The 22,015-nt window shown below is 39.9% G+C and overlaps 1 pseudogene; it reads right to left on the reverse strand.

Moving 5' to 3' along the window:
- Positions 1-220: 220 nt before the first annotated feature.
- LOC109453298 (transcription factor IIIA) overlaps positions 221-22,015 on the reverse strand; it is a 44,454-nt pseudogene continuing 22,659 nt past the window's right edge.

Raw genomic sequence — 22,015 nt, forward strand, 5'->3', positions numbered from 1 at the left:
TCCCTCTACCAAGAAAACCATTACGACTTGCTTTATTGCAATACTCACTTTGCTGCAGTGATTTGGAACCAGCTGCAATAGCTCTGAGGTCTGCCTATAACTGAGCTGGCTGGTCTGTAGTCCTTTAAAGAGAACAATATGCAACTTGATGTTTAGCTGAGGGTAAATATTGCAACATCGAGAGCGCCTTGTTTCAGTACAGTTCAGGAACTCTCCAGTTTTAGGTAAAGGTAAGTCTTGTTCGTTTCCTTTTAGGAGAGCTATACCCACTGAGACAAGAGGCCAAACTCTATTTTTCACGAGATCGTTTTACTTTTGAGCTTCATTTTCTTCTTTTCAGGGTCACGTACAACGGCATGCCTAGTGAGACTGTTTCGTTGCAGATGTTTTGCCACGGCCAGGATGTTCACACACAAAAGGTCTGCTTTCCTCATGAAAAGACAATATGGCTCTGGAGATTGAACACAGTTTCGTAGGTTCTACACACATCCCTTTCTGGGGCACGAGTTTTCATATGTTGCTTCAGATAAGCTTTGTGTTTAACTGTTTTCCTGGTGTATTTCACATATCATTTCCTCTTTATGGGTGTCTCTCACATGGCCCCAAAGCTCCGTCAATGTTTTGGCTACAAGGGAACGTCCTTTTGGACATACATAGCCCTCATGGACCTTCCCATGTTGTTTCAGCCTGCCAGGTGAGGCAGAGTGTTTTCCACAACTTCATGGATGCACTTGAATAGTGGTTTGTTGGTATGCTGGCGCTGCTGGATTTTCAGCAAGTCTAATTACAACCTTCAAAACTGCATACACACTGTTTTAGCTGATTTTTTATGTTTGTGTTCAAAATGTTTCTTCAAGTTGGATTTTGTGTTGAATTTTTTATCACAGCCACTTGCTGCACAAAGGGCTTTTCTTCAGTGTGAATCAGGGCTGGTAGCTCAGGCGGTGGTCCCTGACAAAGGCTTCTAGTGACAAATAAACAGTGTTTCTCCGAACCCCCATTGCACAGGTGATCCAGCGTCTGGCTTCCAGGCCTTGTAATTGGAGCTGCAATTAGGGAAGCAGATGACCTCCTAGGATGCCTGGGGTGAGGGAGTGGGAGTGGTGGGATAGAGCAGGGCTCTCACCTGCTGTGATAAATGCTTCCACGGTGGTCAGAGATGACACCGTCTGGGCACCTGAGGCCAGCGGCTCCAGGATGCAGGGGGCGGGTGCTCAGCCATGTGCAGGGAACCGGTGTGGGGCCCATGCCCAGCCAGGCACCCACAGCTCCCCACGGACCCTACCGTAACTCAGCTCAATTGCGGGATTGTGGCTCCCAGATTCTTAATAATTTTTTTTTTTCTTATTCAGTGGATTATTGTTAGGTTTTTTTCTGAAGGACTATCAGTATGTTTGCTTACTAAGTGCTGCCCTGGACATTATGGGTGTGATATAAAATTCAGTTCATGCAGTGCATTACAACATAAAAACATGCTGAAATCTAGTTCTAAGGATATCATGTAAGAGACTGTGGACCTGTATTATCTCCAGATTAAAGGTTGAAAGTGAGGTTCAGTGCTGTTATGTGCCGGGTTTAGGATCACATAACCAGGGAATGCCGGATTTCAACTCAGGCAGCCCCGACTTTGGTGGTGTCTTTTGCAACCAGTGTCAATGAATTCTTTATTTTGGGGTCAGGAGGTTGTTTTGAATAATAAAAGATGTCTTTGAGAGCTACAGCCGTAGGCAAGCACTCAGCATCACTCCAGCACTCACTCTGTACAGACAGAGAAATCTTCTATTCTTTTAGTTTGCAGAAGCCTGTTCCGTCCCTACACCTTTCTTTTTCGCATCAGTCCCTGAATAATATATTGGCTTCCTGTCATCTCAAGCTGAATATCTTCTTAGCAACACAAATGAAACGTGGTGAGGACAAAGCAAGTTCCAGGCAAAATCTCCGGACTCTCAGTATGTGAAATCTGAACCTTGTAATCGTTGTCACTCCTTCCAGACCTCCGTCCTTCATCTCAGTCTGTTTCTATGTTCTTTTGTTCTTCCTTTTACACCCTCCAGGAAAGAATGTTGTCTGATGCCATCTCCACTTTTTAAGCACTTGCTTTTAATAGGCTAATTTTTCTTTTTCTCCCAATCATATGCCTAATTTTGGTAGATCAGATGATTTAGTTGATTCAGTGGTATATAGTCAGTATTTCATGATTATGGCTATATTTATTTTAGAAATGGAAAAGTTTGTAAGGCAGAACTCATCTGACTTAGCTCGGACTGCCATAGCAAAATACCTGATTGAGCAGTTTAACCGATAGGCCTTTCTCACAGTTCTGGCAGCTGGGAAGCAAGATCAAGGTGCTGGCAGATTTGATTCTTGGTGAGGGTCCTCTTCCTGGCTTGCATTATTCCTATGGCTGCCTTCTCACTGGGCCCATGTGGTGGGTAGAGAGAGAGTGCTTGCCTCTCTCTCTTCCTCTTCTTGTCCTATCATGGGGCCCCACCTTCATCATCTCATCCAAACCTAATTACTTGCAAGGTCTCCACTTCCAAATACCATTATGCTGGGACTTGGGCTTCAACATATGAATTTTGGGGGACACAAGTCAGTCCATAACGTCATCTATTTAATACAATCACAACCTTTTACTATTTAAAAATGCTACATAACATATACTTGTATACCTAACACGGGATTGGGACTCACAAAGTTAGGTTCTGCTTCCTGCTTTGCTATTGGGAAAAAAACAAACACACTTAATCTTTGGACTTCTGTTTCATCATTAAAGAATGGGATGGAACTAAATGATTTCCGTATAACACCTAGTTTAAATAATTTTGTTGAGTCTTAACAACATGTTACATGTGTAACAGAGCAACACAGAAGTGTTGCTCTAAATAGCTAAAGCACATTTCAAAGACTTTTTGGTAACTACACTCTTACTAGTTAGTGATTTATCCATATTTTCTGTGTTGCTATGAGTAAATATCTTTCTAGTTTCATAGGTATTTGAGTCAATTTTTAAGCTTCTGCTCAATGGATATTTTTACCATAGTTAATTGCCTTTTAATCTCTTTTTAAGTTTTTCTAATGCTTCCATATTATTACTCTTTATTTAGGGAGCTCTGACTTCATTGTTTTGGTAAAAAATTGATAGTGATAGCACAGTGGTTATACGTGGTTAGAAACAAGTGAGATGAAAATCGTGTTTTTTTAAGAATATAATTTCTGTACATTTGTAGCTTCAAAATTAAACACTCACATTGTCCCCTTTTTAAAACGAACAAAAAAACGGTAGCCAAGCCCGCATTTTTCAAAATTTTTTTCATAGTGGGCAAATCCCAAGCAAAATATTTAAGTTTTTCCCAAAAGACTGTTCTAAAGTAGCCCTGAATATGTCATTTCAAAATATATGAAGAAATAAAACTGTCACCTATGGGTTGGGTGTGACTTTGTCCTTTGTCCTTTGTCTTTCTGTCACACTAGCCTGCAGTCTTTTGCTTGAATATGGCCCACTTTTCAAAGACATGATTGTGTGGGATTCAGGAACTTGTCAGCTGTCCTTTCCCCAGATGCTCTGGGCCAACTCTAGGCCCCCAGACACCTCTGACGAGGCACGTCCCCGAGTCGATAACTCTGGAGAGGCTGCTGGTCCCAGGACAGATGACAAGATGTGCTGAGCCTCGGGGACAGATGTGGCAGGATGTTACTAATAAAAGACAGCCCTGCTGCATAGGAAGGGGAAGGAAACAGATGTGAGGGCAAGATTCAGGTGATGACCTGGTCATTACAAAGACACGGAATGTTCTGGAGGAGGGAGAAAAGGAAGTCGGTATTTGGCAGTATGTGCGGAGGCAAGACCTGAGTGTGGGCAGTAGAAGTTGCAGCTTTCAAAGATTTCTGACCTCCTGCCTGCCAACTTGGAATTAAATTTCTTGATGGAGTGGCGGGAGGAGGAAAGAGGTGGAAAAGGCAGATGCCAAGAGAGATTGTTGACTTGGCAACCAGACGAAAGGATGCTGTAGCTAGGAGGTCTGACACAAAGGGCTAAAGGCCAGAGTTTCAGCTGGTAGAGAGTGGCCTGATGTGGCCTCTTTGGTCGACAGGAGAAAATAGTCTATAATAAAAGAACAAATAGTGAAATTTAATATCTTTGGATAGACCTGAAGGTTGGCATTCAGAAGTTGCTATTCATCTGCCTTTCTGCTAGCTGAGGAGCATCACCCTTGTAGACATATTAATAATGCTTTTTCATTTTTTTAATCCTAACAATATTGCCACATTTCCAATTGTAAGATCAAAGTGGTGTGATTTGACGACAGGCTTTCCCATTCCCCAGCAGTGAATACTAAGTCACTTTTTCTACACCCCAAATGTTGACCTAGAACAATATCATTGGCTGGGAGACAGGACTCCCTGATTCTTTTACAATGCGATTTTGTTGCCGCATAAATCAGGACATTTGAAATGTAGCAACGTCCTTCCAAGGTTTTGTCTTAGCTCTCTCTGAGCATTTCTTTCTTTTCCCTGTTCTCTATCACCGTATGCCACTAGGTGTTGCTGTTACTCGTGCTTTCCTGTGACAGAAACTGAGAGCAGTCGGCTGCTTTTCCATGTGTGCAGGGGGAAACAGTCTTCAGAAGGAGAGGATAATGCTGTCTGTGCGGATTTAAATATAAAGACCTCTTAACCTGGCCTTTTTATCCCCAGATACTCCGTATATTGTGTTATTTGGTTGCTAGTTCCCTTTCTGTTTTTAAAAGTGAGAGACAGAATCAAAAGCTTTTCTTCCACCAATGCACCTTCCCCTCTATCCTTACTAATTCTTAATTCTCCCTTGTACTTTTCAGCTCTATGAGGACTACTTATTAGCAAATTAGGAAGATCACTGTACTATTGGTATTCAGAATCTATATAAGAATGTTTCTCTCCTAATTTCTTCTAAATCTTAGAGACTTCAAATGCACTATTTAATTTCCTTAGGAAAAAGTGACATAACACTAACCTCACTTAGGAAAAGAATCCCAGGAGGGCACAGTGAGTCAGATTTAAGGATTCAGCTTTCATGACTTCACTCAGCTATGCCCTTGAACCCAAGAGCCAGAAGTTGCCATGAATTTCAGGTTGTTTGAATCGTGGTGGTAGACGCACAAATCATTTGTTTTCTTGCTAAGCTTCCTCTTCTTTTATTAAATATTGGGTACAGGTATATCTTTTAAGATGCGGTCATTGATTAATATATACCAGAGCATTATTTAAGCATGAATATCCAAATAATAATGCATGCATAAAATAGCTTTTTAAAAATAGATTTTCACAGTATGTAAAGTGAAGATGTCTGAACATAATTTTGTTATAGCAAATGACAGCCAGTAATAAGTAATAACAAGATAATAATGTTCAAATAAAGAAAAGATAAGCAAACCTTACAAAATATATTTTAGAAAGCAAATCAAGGCCAGACTTGAGTTGGTGGCGCAAAAATGAATCAAGTTGTTTTTTTCTGAACTTCATCTCTCACGATTTAATACTGTTTCTTCAACTGTTGACTGTCTCTAACAGTTACTAAGCCAATCGACCTCCAAACTAGGACTGTACCAATCTGTTTTCTTTTCAGCTGTGATGCCACAGGATTTACAGATTACTCTGCACTGGAATTTTATTCCCTGGAGCTAACTCTCAGCTTGGGCCAAGTGCCAACTTGGATTCAGGCTGGAAAAATAGTCCCTGAGATGAAGTTGCCATAGACAGTTTGGATGTTACTTTAAAAATATTTGGGGTCCTCTCTTCTCTCCCTACTTTTCCCCTTCCTTTCACCCCCCCCCCACTTCCGTTACTTCTGTTTTCTCTTCTCTTCCTTGCTTTCCTCTCCTGCCTTCTGTCTGTTTTCCATATGCATGATACTTCAATGTATTGTCAAATTGCATTAAAGAAAGAATCATGACCCTTTCTGTACTAGTTTCCTATGGCTTCTGTAACAAATAATTGTAAACTTGGTAGCTTGCAACACCATGCCCTTCTTGTCCTACAGTGCTGGAGGTCAGAAGTCTGCAACCAGTTTCCTGGGAGGAAATTAAAGTTCTTCATTTGAGGGCTGTGCTCCCAGAGGCCCTAGGCGAATCTGTTTCCATGCCTTTTTCTGGTTGTGGAGCTGCATTCCTTGCATTCTTTGACTCATGAGCCTCTTCTTCAAAGCCAGCCGTGTGGCATCTTCAAATCTTTCTCTCTGCTGAGGTTGTGACATTGTCTTCTCTCTTCTGTGTCAGATCTCACTCTGCCTCTCTCTTGGGACAGTTCTGATCACATTTAGGGCTCATCAGATAACCCAGGTTAACATCCCCATCTCAAGACTCTTACATTTGCAAAGTCCCTTTTGCCATGTAAGGTGACATTTTAGGGTCCAGGGATTAGAGCTTGGGTATCTTTGGGGGCCATCATTCATTCCATCAACCACAGTTTACTAGCTGTGTCTTTGGCAATTTGGTTAGTACATTTCATTCCCTTGTCTAACAGTGTTACTGTGAGGATTTAATGAGAATGTGCTTGCAAAGTGCTTAGCAGAGTACCTGGCAAAGAGTAAGTCCATTTTAAGTTAAAATAATTTAAGTGCTAATAAATACTTTTCCTACTGTTAAGTATAATTATCTTAAAGATCATCTCCAATTCACCTTTACGGTACTTTCTTTTTTTTTTTTTTTTTTTTTTTATAATTTTATTTTATTTTCTTATTTTGTTTTGACTTTTATTTATTTTAAGTGTGTTTTTCCAGGACCCATCAGCTGCACATCAAGTAGTTGTTTCAACCTAGTTGTGGAGGGCACAGCTCACACTGGCCCATGTGGGAATCGAACTGGCAACCCTGGTGTTAGAGCATCGCTCTCTAACCAACTGAGCTAACCAGCCACCCACGGTACTTTCATCTAGCTTCTGTCCTCACTACTCTACTAAAACATTTATTTCAAGGTCCCCAGCCTCCTCCAGCCGGTCAAAGTCAAAGCCCAGTTCTTGGGCTTCATTTAATACAGTTGACCACTTACTTTATTAGAAATACATTCTCCTTCCTTGGCTTCTGCCGTATCACATTTTCTGGTTTTCTTCTTACCTCACTGGGTATTTCTCCTCTGTTTCTTGTGCCATCGTCTCCTTTTTTAACCCACCACAAAATATCGGTGTTCCTCAGAACTCTGTCATGAGTGCTCTTTGTCTGTCTTTACACGGAGCTGAGGAGTAGCCTGCAGTGGAGGAGTAGCATGGAGGCAGGAGTAGCATGAAGGCAGGAGTAGCATGGAGGTGAAGAATAGCATGGAGTGTTTGAAGATCTTAAAGAAGATAGTTGGGGCAGGGGAACAGATAGCAATGGGATGGGGGTGGCATGGGATGCAGCTGTAGTGCTTGTCTGGGTCCAATTTTGCAGTGATTGGAAGATGCTTGTGGTAGGATTTTGGCATTAATCTTAATGGGATGTCACGAGAGGCTTTGAAGTTGGTATGTTGGGTGTGTGTTGCGGGTGAATGCCTGAGTTTTTCCCACTCTATGAGATCTACAACTGATGACCTTCTCCTTCCTGAAAGCTGCTGAACCACAGAGCCAGCATACTATCTGATAGTCCTTTCTAGGCTTGGATAACGAGGCAGGAGACAGACACAGAGCTTTGAATGGAGTGACAGAGTTTCAGTCCTATTCCCTTCATTTAATAAGGATATGTAAGTTTCCTATGTGTTGGAAAAACACTGCTAATTGTGACTGTAACCTAGGCAGTGTTGCAAGTACCCTTTAGGGTGAGGAGGGCCCAGGGGTGGCTGGTATTGAAGTGGGAAGGATTAGATTTGGCTTTAGCTTGGTCTCCCAGCCAAGGGACCAGGTGTGGGGAGGCCCAAAGTGCACTCCTAAGGACTTACAAAGAGCCACCACTTGATATCTCGTTCAAAGGTAGAATTAACAAGCAGTCAATGTCCAACAGAAAAATAGCAACGACTAAAAGAAAGAGAATGGTAGTTTGTAACCAGGCATTGTGATCACTCAAGTGAAGAGATGTCTGCTTGCCTCCGAAGTTTAGATGTAGGGCACTGTCTCTGGAACCCACTCCCTTTCCTCCCCACCCCCAGAAAGTTCCAGCCAGTAGTGTGCCCTGCTTTTGTGGAAAAGGGAGAGATGTGAGTAAGAAATGAAATCATCTTAACTAAAACTAAAGAAATGAGGGCTGAGAGATCTTTAAGGAACTTGTACTTAGGTGGAATGGAGGTTGAAAGGGGACATTTGATAGGTATTATTTGGGAAAACTGTAAAAGGATTCCAGATTTACACTTAAATGATTCCTTAATCAAGTAAAGATATATTATTTAATTTTATTATTATTTTTATATGCATGACAAAACTTTGAGTTAAATGTTATTGTTCTCACACTGCAGATGGTAAGATGAGGTTTCATAAGACCAAGGAACTTGCTCAAGGGCACACAGCTATCATAGTATGATCAGGGATCGGAACCCTCACCTCCTGCCGTTGAAGCTTGTGCCCTCTCTAACCCACTGTACTGTTCCATATGCCACACGTTAAGGTGCTTTATGGCAGTAGCAAATTTAAATAGAGTTAAAAATAAATAACTGTTAGTGATGTTGTAATCTCACATGGATCAAACCACTGAAGGTTGCAAAGGGAGGAATGATACAAATAATTGACTAATTTGGGCATAATGACAACTCCAATTTTGAAGTTAGATTCTACTAAGACTACAGAAGGAACAATGATACTTCCTCATTTGTCCTCTGGTAGATAAGCCTGTATTATTTTAACCATATAGCATACACATATGATTATGTATTTTTTGTTGTCTATTTCACACACAATGTCTCTCCACCCGTTTCCCCTCTAGCCTTTAGAATATCAGCTCAATGACCATGTTTGTCTTCTTTTCTGATGTTTCACAGACAATTTAGAACCAGGGCTTGGCACATGATAGGTCCTTCACAAATATTTTTGGAGTGAATGATTGAATCAGGGAGTAATTTTTAAGCTACACCTAAATTTTACTGTAAAGAGTTAGAGGAAAAAAGAAGAAAAGGAAAAAAAAGAAAAAGGAGGATGTTACAAACTGGATGATTGTGTCCCCCAAATTCATATGTTGAACTCCACCATCGCCTTGTCAAATGATGGTACAGTAGTACCTCAGTTTTCGAACGTCTAAGTTGATGGACATTTCGGTTTATGAGTGCTGTAAACCCAGAAGTAAATGCTTCGGTTTTCGAACACACTTTATTGAACCTGTTACGCAGCTTCCATTGAGTGCAAGATCCTGAGGCCTACATGTCGGCTGTTTTTGAATGTTTCAGAACTCCAACGGTCTTCTGGAACACATTATGTAAGAAAACTGAGGTACCACTGTATTAGGAGGTAGGACCTTTGGGAGGTAATTAGGATTAGATAAGATCATGAGGATAGAGCCCTCATGAATGGGATTAGTACCCCTGTAAAAGTCATGAGAGAGCTTGCTTTCTCTATTTCCTCATGTAAGAATACGATGAGAAGTTGGCTATCTGCAAGCCAGAAAAAATCCTCACCAGAACTCGACCATACTGGCACCCAGATCTTGGACGTCCAGTCTCTAGAACTGTGAGAAATAAATTTCTGTTCTTTATAAGCCATCTATGGTAGTTTATTATAGCAGCATAATCAGATTAAGACAGAGGAGGAAGAGGAAAAAATAAGTATAGATCCCATCTGGTTATTTAAGAGTCAATAGATAGACCAAGTTACACAACCATGTCGTTACCCAAAAAGGTGATCTTCATAATGGCTTTAGTGACTTGAATAAAAACTGTGATGTGAGAAAAGGTGATCTTCATAATGGCTTTAGTGACTTGAATAAAAACTGTGATGTGAGAGTCCCCATAAAAACCCAGCTACATCAAAATTCTTTTCCAAATGGTCTAACCAGGTGCAGATCTGCTTCCTACCTGGCCTACCACTTCTAAGATGTCTGCCACTCATTTGTGTAGGCTGGATCCTGGCTGGTGTCAAAGTGAGGTATAGACAAATGAATATAAATGATACATTGGTGGTCTTGCCAGAAGTTTCTTTCCAGGGAGACCCAGGGTCTTCTTCGGGAGAACATTTATTCTCAAGGATATTTGAGTTTGATCTAGTAATGAAGACGTATTGTTTCAGTGCAGGAGCACATGATCTATTGTTCACCTTTGTCTCTCAGCATAACTCCTATTAGACACGTGTCTGAGTCCTGTGATGGACGTGGATGTGTTTAGCAGATAGGAGGCTTGACAAGTACAAAGTGAAAAGTTATTGGACTCACATCAGTGTAGGATATCGAAGTCCAAACAGCCCTACTTGAGATCCCATCACAGAGGATCCAACCCTATTAATGCAACCAGGGGTAGTATTTGAATAAACTCGAAAGCAAAATAGAGTCATTCATGAGCCAATGTTGAACACCTCCCGCAGCCTCCTAGGAAATTGTGAAAACAACTGAGGGATAAAAGCCAATGAGTTGTTTACTGTTGTCATTGCAAATTTCCACGGAAGTTTACTTAGTTGTTTAAAGAAATAGAGCTGCTTTTCAAAACTCATCAATCCACATTCTGCATAAAGGCAAACCATGTCATTGTAATAGTTTCTAGATAAACTCAGTTACCTTCATGCTTTCTTTATCATTTTGGATGTAAACTGAGTTAATTAGAATTTTCCTACACTGTTCTCCTCAGAGTGGCATCAGTATTCTGGCACCAGAGAGAGGCATCTGGTCCAGGCTGTCCTTTCTCCCATACAGGATCCACAAACTGCAATGTCACTCATCCGATCTGGCCTTTGGCCTTTTGCGGTTGTTCCCTCCAATGATGATTGGAGGTGTCAGTGTTACCATCTGGTGGCTGGCTGCAAAGCTTTCTGTTGCAGAAGGGTCCCTTGTCACAAACATAAGACATGTCAAGCCCCCCCCCCCCCCCCCCAGCTGTTCTGTATTATTCTAGGGGCCAGGGACGTTGGGCTTCTCTCCTGTGCCATTCGTTCTTGGCTGGCTGACTTTCCTTTGGCTGTCTCAGGCTCTCTGCTATAGAAACAAACTTTGTTCTGTTGCAGCTATGCCTGCATAGTGCTGGGAATTCTAGGACTTATCCCCTCTTCAGAGCCTCCAGCTAGGAAGAGAATATGTCTCCTTTTCTCCCAGATTTCCAAATATTTCTGAGGGTTCTATTATTGTCTCCCACTCTGGGGCTAGTCAAGTCATATGTTGATTACACATGAAAGTGGAGACTCAACACCAAGTATACGTCTATAACACATTGAAAACTGAACTCATGACTTCAACTCTTTCTCTTCCAGTCTTTCACATTTTAGAGAATGGCACTCCATCCACCATGGGAGTTTAACCCTTAAGTCCTGCCTTCCATTCATTCCCTGCAGTTACTCCAGTACCAGTCAGCTCAGCTTCTAAAATACACCCTGAATGTGACCATTGATCATCTCCAGCGTGACCCTATAACCACCACCACTTCTAGATGGTTCTATGACAGCAGCCTTCTTGTCTTTCCACGTTTACTCTTGTTCCTCCAATCCACTTTTTCACAAAGCAGAGAAGTTTTAAAAATATATAAATATGCTCATGTCCTCCTGCAGCTTAAAACCTTGTCTTTCCTTTGCACGTTGCACAAAATGAAAACTCCCTACATCGCCTGTAATGCTTTGCACAATCTCATTTACTCCTTTTTTAGTGAATCCTATGTCTCTCCTCATCATCTTTGGTGTCGTCATACAATCTTCCTTTATGTTCCTAGAATTGGGGAGCTGTTTTCCTGCCTCAGGGCCTTTGCTCATGCTCTTCCTCACCTGTGCTGCCCATTGTGTAGCCTGACTCTTCTCATCCCTCAGGTCTTGGCCAAATATGATCCTCTTTTCCATTATTTCTATTATCCTCTGTAACCACACCATGTTTTTTCACCTTAGAACACTTTCACAGTAGTGATAAGATGCTAGGTCACCTGTTCATCGTCTATCACTCCAACTGAACTGTGAGCTCCTGAGAAAAAGTGCTATCTCTCTTTTATTTATTGATAAATAAATATCAATAGGCTTCTACCTTCTAAGTTCTTCTAGTTGGTTTAATAATCAAATGAAGAGAGACAGATCCACAGAAGCAAATGTCCACAGTTTACCATACGAATGTTATTTCAGGGGTCTGTGAGAACGTTTCCCAGAACACACTGGGCAGCTGAGGCTTATACACCATGCTGGTCAAAGGAGAATGTTAACAGGAGTCTGGGATTCCAGAGGGAAAGTAGGCAATCTGCAGGTAGGAGAAAGAGCGAACATATGGTCAACAAATTCTCGTGAGGGCATCCAGAAACGAAGGCCATCCAGAAACAATTTGCTAGATTTCTTCCTGTCCTGTCATACGTGTGCTACTTTGTATGTGCGAAGTTTCCTTCCTGAAACAGGCTTTTCCATCTCAATTCCTGTACGTGGGAAGGAGCAGAGTCAAAGGTTCTTTCTGGGTCTTTTGTTTATCAATAACCAGCGTAAAGTCGATACCCCAAAAGGCACATTTGGGGTGGCAAACCTTGGCCAAGTCATTATTGCTTCTGTGCTCAGGCTTTTCTGCTAAGTGAGGGTCATAGCAGTATCAGCCTCATAGGGCGGTTTTCAGAGCATAGTATTTTAAATGGATTAATATATGTATACATGCCTGGCACATAACAAGCACTATGTGTTAGCTGTTATTAGAGGAGAAGAGAAAGATACAGACCATTGTTGATGTGGACCCTGAGAAGGGGACTGGGCAGGGATGGGATCCCTGGCAGCCACAGGTGAGAGGGCCGCAGCATGGCGAGTACAGAGCCAGCGGCTGTAGCCTGGGCAGGGAGAGGCCAGGGAACAGTAGCTAACTCAGAGACACAGCCTGTAAAACGGGGCAGTCAGCATTCTGTCTGAAAGACAGACTCCAGGAAGGCGCCATCAAAGACAGTGCAGCGCCTGCCTCATTTTGCCTGCAGTTTGCCAGGGGCTGTCTGTCATTGGCTGGGACCAAACTGCTCCAGATTTTGGCAGGGATTCATGAAACCAATATTTCAGAATTTGTATTTTTTCCATGAGAAAAAAAACTCAATTAACAATCATGAGAGAGGAGAAATGTGCATGCTTGCAGACCTGTGGTTTGCAAATTGCTTCTAATTCTCATATTACTGGCTGCCACCTAAATACCTCCGCCTGACAAGATCAGAGCTCCTGCCATCCTTTTACATTTAATTTTAATTTACACGAAGTGATGTTCTTCCTGCTCCATTTCTTTTAATTCTTTTCTTCTCCTCCACTGTTCCTTTTTCCTTATCACTTCAAAGTTACTCCTTTCAGCAATGTCGTCTTTTGCTGTAACGTGCTCCACATTTATCCATCTAATAAATGCATTATTTTCATTTCAAGTTTATGTCCTCTGTGGTCACACTTCTTAGCTGTGGAATCAAACTTAGAAAAATCATGGGCTGACTGTATAATAGAAACTATTTCATTTATGTTAATAATCTTTTTGGCTGAAATTTATTTTGGAAACTTAGTTTGAATTTAATTTAGAATTCAGCGAACATTGGAGAACTCAGGAAGAGTTCTTCCTCCTCTCCACTCCTTTCTGCCTTTCCTTTCCCCTCGTCTCTCATTCTCTCTTTTTCCGTGCCCTTACAATACACCTATAACATGACATTTACAACAAAATATTATGGTTACTAGTTTGTGTATTTTCTGTACCTTGGGTTTACTAACAGATTTATGAACAGTGGTTTTTTGTTGTTGTTGTTGTTTTTTAATAAAAATGTTTGTTGTGACCCAAGGCCCAGCACTGGGAAGTAGCTTTATCATAAGACCATTTCTCCTACTTGAGATAAATTTACAGTGCACAACCTTAGGGACAGACCTTTACTTTCTTTTTCAGCTCCACGGTATGCGTTTACAAGCTTCCACTTCTAGAGACTAATACTCTCCTGGATGAATCATAAACTTGCTCTAATTTGGTGATTCTTTATGCTTTTATGTGCTTCCACCAGAGCTGCACATTTTATCATAATTTATTGCCTTCATAACTTTTCTGCTTTGGAATATGGAAACACCCAGTGCTCTGATTTCTTCTTTTTGGTAAATTCAGGTCAACTTCACCTCCTGTTTCAACTCTAACTTCTTACCAAAGGTCACTGCATTCTTAATATAATATGTTGAAAATTTTTACTGAGAGACTTTACTTTTGCTAATTCATTCCGCCCCCACCCTAAGAGATGATGGCTACTATTCTTTTGAATTATTGCATTCATTTTAGAAAAGGAGCTAATTATTCTTTATTTAATAAGAAATATCCTGTGACTGATACAGTTGGATTCATGTAAAAATGCATAAGTGGTAGTGAGGAGATAATTTCCTCAACAAATGTAATTTCAAAAGTGATTTAAATGGAACATAAAGAAATACTCATAAATATGGTTGCTTTTATAGCTAATGTGGATTTCTTACTTCTACCACTAATATTCCTGAGTGCCTTACACTTAACAGGTTCTCAGTAAATGATTCTTGATATTAACAGTTTTCCAATCATAACTTTTGTGATGGCTCTTGAAAGATTTACAGTGTTGAGAAATGTATATATATATATACATAGATATGGATCTCATGTTTTCTACATAGATATGGCTAGTGACCTGGATAATTGTGTGTTGATGTGGCCCCAAAAGACTACATAGTTCCATCAACATTCCTCTCCCAACAGCACGAGGATCCATTTATGTGTTCTAGCTCGCAATCCTTCCTTCAATTATAAAGCTTTGCTTCTTTCTTTTAGGCAGCATGCCTTGCTGCACTGTAGGATGTTTTGTGACAATTATAAATTTACTTCTGAATTTTCTGCATTACAGATTCCACTTCAGTGCACTAAAAGTGGCTGCAATTAAAGAAAAATCATACATTTTGTATATGTTACCCATTCCAGCGTGAATACTTGGAAGATAACAATTTTTCCATGTTATTGACTTTGGTGAATCTCATCACTGATGTGAAAGGGAACCACAGCAAAGCAAAAATACCCTCAAAATTTGAGCAGCAAAGAGGACTGTAGATAGAAAAGTGGGATGGGAGTAGCAGCGATCACTGCCTCCATTGATTCATTGATTCCTTCATTCAAAATCTTTAAACAAATGTTTATTAATTGCCTGTTATCAATCAGGGCTTCTCCTTAGGACTTTTTTTCCCATTCGTATCTGCTTTTTCTTGAAAAGGCCTTTTATTTTACAATTTAAGAAAATTTTGTTTGATTTGGACCACGTTGTTTACATGATGAACCTTTATGGTTAGAATGGATTTCAGTGGTTGCTAAGGAAGTGGGTTAAGATGCCGGGTGGGGCATCAATAGGGGTCTAGTTGTCACAGCCATGGGACGTTAACTGCAACACCCTTCCTTTTGGACCTTGCAGTTGCTTAGCATTCAACTGAATGTTGATACCAGATTTTTTAATACCCAAAGGCATGCTGCATCTGGACTTGATGCTACCTGGTTATTCATGACTTCATTGCAACCTGCGATGTCCACTTCACTGCCAGCTCCATGATTCTGTGATTCTGAGAACAAATCTCCAAAATGACTGTCAGCTTCTAGTTACATATTATTGATAGAAACCTTTGAAACTGGATGTGGGCTGCTAATTTATTTGTTTTCTGTAGGCAAATGAACATTTCAGAATAATATGCATCATCTAAAATGTAGATCATAATTAGATTTAAAGTAAGTTCCAGGATCAGAGTTTTTAGCATATATCGGAGCGTCCAGATGAGTTATACATATATTTTGTTGATGCTTACAGAGTAGCTCACACTAATCTTCAGGACTGTAAAGGACTGAGACCAACATGTAGTTCTTCTTCTTTGGTAATGAGGGGATTAATTAATAAGCCATTGTTTCTGAACAAAGACTGCTAATGTATTAAAACACTCTGCCAGTTTTCTAATGCTCTCTCCTTTATATTGTCTTGCAGAAAATTTCGAGTCGCCTAGCTTCCGCTCTGCTTTTATTTGCTCTCGCTGACCATGCTGCTGTGCTCATGCCTTTGAGAGGGAAACATGCTGACATGTGAGTACTGTAAAATGAGAAAGTGAATCCAGAGGTATTCTAGATTCAGGAGATATTTGGTCCACAGTCCTAAATTTCTGATGGGGGCAGGACCCCGAGTTCACCAGAATATAAATTCCTGTGAGATTTAGGCCAGCGCTAAACTGTAATGTGCTTATGGATCATCTGGGGACCTTGTGAAATTGCAGATTCTAATTTAATGTGACTGGGATGGGGTCTGAGGTTCTGCATTGCTACAAGTTCAGTACTTGAACCAGGACTTGAGAAGCAGAACACTTTTTAAAGAAAACAGAGGTCATAAGTGTTATGAGTTCTAAATAAAATTGGTATTCTTAGATTTTCATGCAGAGGAATTGAACCCAAAAAGAAGGCTTTACTACTGTGGTTCTCATGCGAAGTGGACCTACAAAATTCTCAATCTAGAATTTTGGGAGCCCTAAAGTTTCCATTCTGCAGACTACTGAACTTGGACGTGGCCTGAAATTAGTTTATAGTTTCTAAAGTCCTATGGAATTGTTGTGAAAAGTCAGCTTAGATGGACGGAGAAAGCAGAGTACCAGGATTCAGTAGGACTGAGTTTGAGCCCAGCTTTGCCTCTGCTTGGTTCCATGAACTTGAGAAAGTCATATGGTATATCCTATTTCAGTTTCTATTTCCTTGTGTATAAATGGGCAATCATAGTAAAATACAACTTTATAGGTTTGCTTTTATATCAAATATGAGAATTATATATAAGTGTTTTGTAAATGTCAGGTGTTATGCAAATATTAGTTGAGTGGCTTGTAATCTAGCAGTGATGATTGACACTCACATCAAAACACTAGTGTTTGCTTAAGACCCTTTCTTTGTTTGTTTATTAGCAGCAAACATTCTTACCAAGAACACAGGTGTTGCACTTTCCCCTGGGTGTCATTTGTATGTGGTCATTGATTATAATTCTATAGTTAAAAAGAAAATAAAAGCCAGTGTTGTCGTTCCTAACCCAATATATTTTGGCAAAGGAAAGGTGATGGGCAGCATGTATTAGAGTCGGTATAGGACTCTCCTTGGGAGAAGGAATTAGTGTTCTGTGGCAGGCAGAGGCGGAATCTTGAGTTACTCACAACTTCTGAGAATTGCTTAATCGACACAGAGATCCACTTGGTCTGAGGAGAACATGCTGTACTCATCACCTAGGGAAGAAGTCGGCCTGCAGGCAGCTTTCATTTTAATTGATTTCTTGATGAGCACTGACTTTATTAAATTAGATTTTAGACAAATGCCCGATGGCATCTGTCAGAGATAAGTGACAGGAAAGACATTACAAGTTAGTGAACACTTAGGAATTCTTTATTAGCAGGCATTTATTGATTGCCCCCTGGATGAGAATAATACTTGCATTTTATAACTTGCAAGTCATTTCCACAAATTCTCTTTATGACACACAATTTTCATTGAGTCTATTCAGTTTTCTGATATAAAAACCCATCTTTGTGGGGCTTTGATTCATCATTATACATGTTACAGACCTCAGCACAATTTCCATTTCAGCGGGGCATAATACTCCTATATCTTTGAGGGAGAATGTCAAGATGGAGGGAGGGAGGAAGGAAAGTAGGAAGGAAGGAAGGGAAGAAGGGAAGGAGAGTGGTAAACACACAAGTGTTGTTTTATTTTGTTGTTTTTCCAGAAATTTCACTCTGAGTTAATGCCCAAAAGGAGAATAAATGGTTTTGAACAACTAAATATGAGACAGTGGCAGACTTTTTGGAGTTGATATCTCACATAATTTGTCAAAATGTACATCTTTGCAGGAACTAAAAAGCTCAATAGCTGCTTGAGCGTGTGTTTGTTTGGTTTAGGCCCAATTTCTGCTTTTCTTTCTAGATTGGCTCTGATTTTGTTTTCAGCCTTAGCCCTGTCTTTTCATGCCTATTATTCTCTTCTATAATTAGACTACTCTGAGGATTTATCATTAAAGTTTAAGTTATACTAAGCATTGTTTTAAGTCAGGGATTTGAAGAAAGGACATGACACTTTCCATGGACTTCTTTTTTTGAGGGTCTTCCCACTGCTAAGGAGGCCCCATCTGGGACTATTAGACTCATTATCTCGCTGCACGGATTTGTAGGTTGAACAGGTGGTGCCTGGGTGAGACTCCATTCCTTGCAGGCTGCTTCTGCCCTGCCTGCTCTGGCTCACACCCCCGTGGTAATTGCCCTCGTTGAAAGACCAGCTCAAAGAAGTAGAGAAAGGCCAGTAAGACTTTCTAAAAGTTCTGAACCAAAGAATATTTGGAGAGCACTCAACTTGATTTTTAAATAATATATGGGACATATTATATCTGATACGACTAGTAAATATGCATCTACACATGTGGGAGTTAGAAAGAAATAATGAAATGAAACACTCTGCTATTAACTGGCTAACAAACAGAACTTTTCTAAATGTTTGGTACTTGTATTCAACCATTTATATATCATATAATTTATGCTTAATCACACCCAAAGCTTTGCCAAGTAGAGTCCCACAGGAATTACTCTAATGAATACATAAGCACCTCTTGTATTGAGCATATTAATTGCTTATATGCAAATGACTTTAAGTACTTGAACAGTTTGAGTTGAGAAGGATAAACATCTCTATAATCTTGTATATAATATTCATTTGCTTAGCAAACCCTTTTATGATGGATTATATAAAAGCAAACGTTATAATCAACTGAATACAAATTATCCTGAGTTTGGAAAAACAAATTAATGAGGTTTTATGATCTTAAGTTCCAGACCCCCCCTCCACCTGATTCAATAGGGACAGTAATATACCACAAGTTGGTATGAATGACTCATAGTTTTACATTAACTTTTAGATTACATTAACTTAATTTTTCTCTGCTAGCTTTTAAATTAATCCTTAGATAATTTTTTAAAATAGAATTTGCGTTAGTATTCTGGAATTAGATATCAGGCAGTTCAATTTACCACTATGAACGACAGCACCTTTGTTCTCTTGGCATTTACATGAATGGATCGTCCAGTAACTTTGTTGTCCAGGGCATCCTTGATGATATTTCTCTAGGATCTCAAGATATCACCCATTTTTGTTAGGTAATAATTCTTAAGCATGAAAAAGTAGAATCATAATAGCTTAGGTTTGGCAGGACCTTTAAGCTTAGCTTGTAAAACCCACTATTTGATGTACAAATCATCCTTTCCAAAAAAATCATTTGTTTGTTAAATTCCCCTAAGTGTAATGAAAGGAATTTTCTATATGTGGAGCAAGGCACATGCACCTTAATTCAACATAACCATATACGTATACACTCGCAGCAATCAGATGATAGAATAATTTATTGTTAGAGCCAAGTAAACATATCATAATTTAAACCACACACATATGGGTACCTGTACTTGAGAAACAGGGCTTCAATTCTGCCCACAGAGTCACCAGTTAATGCAAGAGAAAGAAAGAGGTCCTTTCAGAATCCACTTGAAGTTTTTCAGTAATCCGTCTAAAACTCTCTTAATTAGAATTGTACCTTCTGTTTGTCCATATCCACAGTTATGTGACCTAGTGGGTTCTAGATTTTAGAAAAATTTCCTATTGATATATTTGCCAAAATAGATCTTTATTCTGGGAAGTTTAGCCTATTGGCATGTTTTCTGGATAGTACTAGTATTGCATAGCACTAGTTAAATAAAGTATTTATGAGTAGGCTTTGCAGTCTTTTAAAAAATAAATTATAAGAATTCATTCATTCATTCATTCATTCATTCATTCATTCATTCATTATCTACTGTATGGTGGACCCAATATAACATGCTATAGATATAATGATGGGCAAAATGGACATGATCGCTGCCTCATGTTGCTTATGGTCTAGTAAGGAAAATAGACATTAATTGCTATGGTCTGAATGTGTGTGTCTTCCCCCAAATTCACATGTTGCAATCCTAATGCCCAATGTGATAGTATTAGAAGGTGGGGCCATTAGGAGGTGATTAGATCATGAGGGCTGGACCCTTATGAATGGGGTTAGTGTTCTTATACAGGACACCCCATGGAGGTCCCTAGCCCCTTCCACCTTCTGAGGACACAGCAGGAAGGTGTGGCTATGAACAGGGAAGAAGGTCCTCACCCAACCATACTGGTGCCTTGATCTTGGACTTCCAGCCTCCAGAATTGTGAGAAATAAATTTTGGTTGTTTATAAGCCACCCAGTCTTTTTTGTTATAGCAGCTCAAATGGATGAAGACATTAAGCAACTAATCACACAAATATATAATATCTAACTAAGATAATTGTAGTGAATAAAAAGTGTAGGATGTTATGGTATACTGTTTTACGAGTATTTGGGGACTTGTGAAGGGTTCTCAGGAGAAGAGGGAAGTCAGAGATACAGGAATGGAGCAGCACGTACAAAAGGAAATAAACAGAAATATGACAAAGAAGGTCCTTGCAGCAGAAGAACACACAGGGAGGCTGGTGAGGTAAGTAGAGGCCGGAATTAGTAAAACATCAGTGATTTTTTTTTAAAGAACATTTTTGAGAGAGAGAGAGAGAGGCATGATCAGCGTTTCATTTATTAAGTAACACATTGTGGAGAATAGAGTAGAAGGGGGTGGTATGGAATAAATTTTGATGCCCCCCAATTTTATATGTTGAAGCTCTTACCCTATTAAGACTGTATGTGGAGATAGGGGCTATAAGGAGGTAATAAATGTTGTGGGGTCATAAGGGTGGGGCCCTACTCTGATAGGACTGTAGTCTTAATAAGGAGAGGAGTAGATAGCAGAGTTCTCTCTTTCTCTCAGCCATGCACAGAGAAGAGGCCACATGAGAACAGTGAGAAGGTAGCCATTTGCAAGCTAGGAAGAGAGGTCTCACCAGAAATCAAATTTGCTGGCCCTTTAATCATATATGTAATTTAGCCTCCAGACCATGAGAAAATAAATTTCTGTTGTTTATGCCACCCAGTGTGTGGGATTTTGTTACAGCAGCCTAAACAGATTAATACAGGTGGCAAGAATGGATATGGGAATATAGATAGGAGTATCAGAGCACTAGTTCAGCTAAAAGATAATATAGTATGTACTATAATGGGAATGGCAGAAATTGAGAAAAATGTACAGAAGCGAGAGGCTTTTTGTATGTAGAATTAACAGGATTTGATGTTAGACTGTATACCGAGGGTGCCAAAAAATGTATACACATTTTAAGAAAGGAAAATACTATTAAAATTGTAGTACTTAATATATACCAATAACAGAAGATGAATACAAGTCACGTTTGACTTCTGCAATTACAAGAGGTGCTCAAAGTGGTTACCATCAGTGTCCAGACACTTCTGATTACAGCGAACTACAGCTTGAGGAACACTGACCAAAGTGTCTACTTGTATACAGTTTTTTGGTACCCTGGTATATAAGATGAGAGAGAGTGGGATAAAGCTTTCTGACTTGCACCACTAGATGAATAACTTGCATATTTTAGGAGTCATTCAAGGAACATCAGATTTGGGGCTGTAACCCATAGTTCAGTTTTTGATACATGAAGGCTTACGTGCTTTGGGATATGTCAGAGGCAGAGGGGGTGGAGCTTAGAGAGAAATTAAACAGTGTTCAACAGATTCTGTTGCATGATTTCTCAGAACTTTTAATTTGTTTAAATATGTATGTGTGAAAATCTTGACGCTCCAAGATAGGGTTATTGTTCTTGGACTTTTCCAAACCTGGTCCTCTTTCTGAGTGGAGAAAAATCACAGGTGTAGAATATATTTGATAATTGCTGGTCTATCAGCACATTTTTATTCATTCTCCTTCCCTGCTGCTTGATATCAGTAACTTTTGATTTTGTTTAATAAAACCTACTTTGGACACATGATAGGCAGTGTCCTTGCGAGTCGTGAGAAGGAGATGGAGAAGGATTGAAGACAGAAAATTGAGG

This window comes from Rhinolophus sinicus, linkage group LG01 (genome assembly GCF_036562045.2).
Source record: "Rhinolophus sinicus isolate RSC01 linkage group LG01, ASM3656204v1, whole genome shotgun sequence".
In the NCBI taxonomy this organism is placed as follows: domain Eukaryota; kingdom Metazoa; phylum Chordata; class Mammalia; order Chiroptera; family Rhinolophidae; genus Rhinolophus; species Rhinolophus sinicus.